Here is a 3881-nt window from a genome sequence, read left to right as displayed (position 1 = left end):
TCAATGAGGCATAGAACGTGTCATCCTCTTATCAATCTTTGTGTTTCTTGATCTCTAAGTAGACACACTCAATCAAATAAGCTCAATATCACATATTGACTCATTTGAGCATGACCATGTATTCTTGTGTCCTACTAATCAAGGGGCTCACAGATATCGCTTCCATCATATGGAAGGGATAGATCCCATCTACATCACTCACATCCCTCCGCATAATTCATTCATACCCAGTGATCAACTTTATTGTCCACCTTGTTACAGGTGACGTTTGCCGATACCAAAGTACACAACTCCTTATGTAGGGAACTGTAGTGACTTCAGGTCTAAGGACTATTTATACCAATAGTCACATGAGAATGTTTATGACACTCATATAACGATCCATGAAACATTCTCATGGCGAGTCATTCAGTATATATTCTCTAATATATACCCATGTGTCAACCTGATATCTCATATCCATGACTTGTAAGATTAAGTCATCTGTTGACCTACATGCTAGTCTCAATGCATTAATATTGTCCTTGCATATTAATGCTTGACTAGGAATAGTTAAGAGTAGTGTTCCATGTATATCTACAATATCTCACTATCAATTCAACCAATTGATATGTTGTAGATAAGAACCTACTACCCAAGGACATTATTATACTTATTCAATTGGCACTGAATTGAAATAAATATAATAACCAACTTTGCCTTTTATAAATAATGATATATGATACAAAATGAGACATTTACAATCATCTCATAATTGGTACTAGGGCTAATACTAACATTACACTAGTACATTATGTGTGTATTGAGCAGGATTGTTTGATGTTGTTCGATTTGTACTGACTACATAAAAGAACAGAACCTCTGTTATTATGAATGTGCGTCTTTTTAATCCATATATAATAACAAGCATGTATACTTAGTATTTATTTCTTTAACTTATCAATGGATGAGATTTATTCGTTAAATCAATAGGTCCAATGAGTTGGGAAATAGTACTATTTATATGGTGTGTTGTTGATTATAGAAGAAATCTATGTCCTAATTATTTAGGCTGATGATGTCCCCTTGAGGAGCTCATAAGGATCATGTAAACGCTGCAGGTGGACTTAGTCCGGAATGATAATAAAGTTGAGTGGTACTACTCTTGGAATCAGATGTTAATTAATTGGGTTGTCAGTAACTCAATTAATTAATGGGCATACGATATCTAAAACATGGTGAGATTAACGCACTCATGATAAGGAGCCCATATTGTAATATGAGATTGGTGAGGTAGTTCAATAATAACCCTTTAGTGGTATGAGTTATTATTGATGGACTTGGGTTGGGTGTTCAGACCGAACATAGGAAGCTCAAGCCCATCAGAAGGCCTAAACCAATTCCTCCTCTAGGTCTCTGTTGTAGCCTCTATATAAAGCCTCGCATCCACCCATCCATAACTTGGTTTAGTTTAACTAGATTTGGTTTAACTTGGTTTAGTTTAACTAAACTTGGTTTGTTTAACTAAACTTGGTTTGTTTAACTTAACTTGGTTTGGCTTAACTTGGTTATAGAAAGAGATATTTTTTCTAAACAAAATTCTGTTATTTTTTTCTTTATTTGCAACTGACGGCAAGCCTATAAAAAGGAGTATGTGGTGGCTCCTAAAACCTAATTTTCTAATTTTCTCTCTTCTCCTCCTTGTGGTCGGCGCCCCTCCCTTTCCTCCTCAACTAGGGCTGGTGCCCCTCCCCTTTCCTCCTCACCTAGGGCTGGTGCCCCTCCCCTTCTCCTTTGCTAGGGTCGGCACACCCTTTATCCTTGGTGGTCGGCACCCCTCCTCCTTGGTGGTCGGCGCCCCCTCCTCCTTGGTGGTCGACGCTCCCTCCTACTTGGAGACCGACGTATTGGAGAAGAGGAAGAAGAAGAGAAGGAAGAAGATTAGAAGGTGCCCCATCCTAGAGCTTCCTTTTATATCCAGCAGTTTGGAAACCAAGAAGAGAAGGAGGGTGGTGTTGTCTTAGTAGATCGCAACCCACACAACGTCTAAGAAAAGGAAAGGAATACGGCAGAAGATCAAGAGGTCTTTAGCTATAAAGAAAATGTATAACTAGTTTTTTAATTCCGCTGCGTAATTAGTTGAGTTTTCTTTGTATCGATTTTGAATACCAACACAAGAGGCCAGCGATCTTGTACTTCGATCAAGGTGTACGTTGATCCGTCAAGAACTTGATTGATTGATGAAACACATGTCTGATAGAATATGCAGGTTGCTAGGAATAGTTCTGCACTTGTATAATTTTTGTACAGGGAAATTTAAACAGAACGGAATTCCAGTGCCTTCAAGTGGTATCAAAGCGAGTTTTCTGGTTCTGTGTGATTGATTTTCGATTAAATTATGCATTGCTTGTACATAAGTTTAGGTCGGATAATAGTAGGATGTGCTAGATAGATTAACTCTGTGGTTGCAGGCATCCTAGATCCAACTATTATGGCTTTGTGTGTTTGTGTATGATTTGAACCCTCGGGCATGTCAAGGTTGTTTTGTGTGCATGATTATAATAATTAAAATGTGGTCAGTTGTCATATTATTTTTTTATATTTGTTCAGTCTAGATTACATGTAAATTCCTTTGTGGAATATAGGATCGATAAATGTAAATTTTATTTCTTTTTATTACGGCTTGTATCCTTGCTATGCGTGGTGCTATTTTGAGGACCGGAGGCGCGGTGGAGAAGGAAGCGAGATAGACGCGGCGACTTGATCCATTGGAGGCATATTGGAGGACAGCGATCTATTGGCAGCATATTGGAGGGCAGCGTTGGATGAGGCCATAATAGTTGGAAATTTTATTTTCATATTTATTGTCTTTATATGTTGTTTGTGTGTGCTATGATGATGTTTTTATGTGATGTCATGTGTGTGTTGTGATGTGCATGCATGTTAAAATTCCTCAATTTAAATAACTAAGTGGGAGAGGGATTATTTAAATAAATTCCACGATTTTCATTACTAATTTGTAAGTGATGCATTCAAACTTGCACGTTGGCTTTAAGTGCCTTCCTCCATATCGGATAAGTTTGTTTGCGGATCATTAGATCAAACTTCCTCTATGGATGATTATAAGAAATTATTTAGGTATGTGTGATCTTCTCCATCTAAAAGGGCACAATCTTAATTAATGGACTAAGGATCAAGTAATAGTATACACTTATATGCATTGAATAGTATCCTCCCCATCAGAGTCACTACTATTATTTATGTGACCGAAGATGAACCAACTATTAAATTTATTTGTTAGGTTGACAATATAATAAAATTAATGGGTAAAACCTCCTCTTACAAATGTTTGAATTAGTATATGCTCACACTATCGTGGCATACGAAATTCACGGTGTTTTGAGGTGTTGGTGAATTTAAATTATATTGTTTGAGGAATCAATATTATTTTAAATTCTAAAGTTTTGACCAAATATTTTATTTTGTGATTCTCAGGATTTCAAAATAGCTTTCAATCCTCTTGTTGTTATATTAAAAGAAAATAAACTTACTGGTCCAAATTATATTGATTGGAAACGAAACTTGGACATTGTCTTAACTGCTGAAGAATATAAGTTCGTACTTCTTGAGGTCTTTCCTAGCATGCCTGATAAGGATTCTAGTGAAAAGAAGATAGAGAGACATAGGAAATGGGTCAAGGCAGATGAGATGGCGCGGTGTTACATTTTGACTTCTATTTAAAATGTGCTGCAACATCAGCATCAAGCCCTACCCACTGCCTATGACATGATGCTCAATCTCAAGGAACTCTTCGGACATCAGAATCGGGCTACCAAGTAGGAGAACAATAAAGGTGTATCTTATTCATTAGTTGTTGAAACATGTTTAGCGGTGTTATCTAC

Source organism: Zingiber officinale, chromosome 8A (genome assembly GCF_018446385.1).
Source record: "Zingiber officinale cultivar Zhangliang chromosome 8A, Zo_v1.1, whole genome shotgun sequence".
In the NCBI taxonomy this organism is placed as follows: Eukaryota; Viridiplantae; Streptophyta; class Magnoliopsida; order Zingiberales; family Zingiberaceae; genus Zingiber; species Zingiber officinale.
This window is presented reverse-complemented; position numbering follows the sequence as displayed.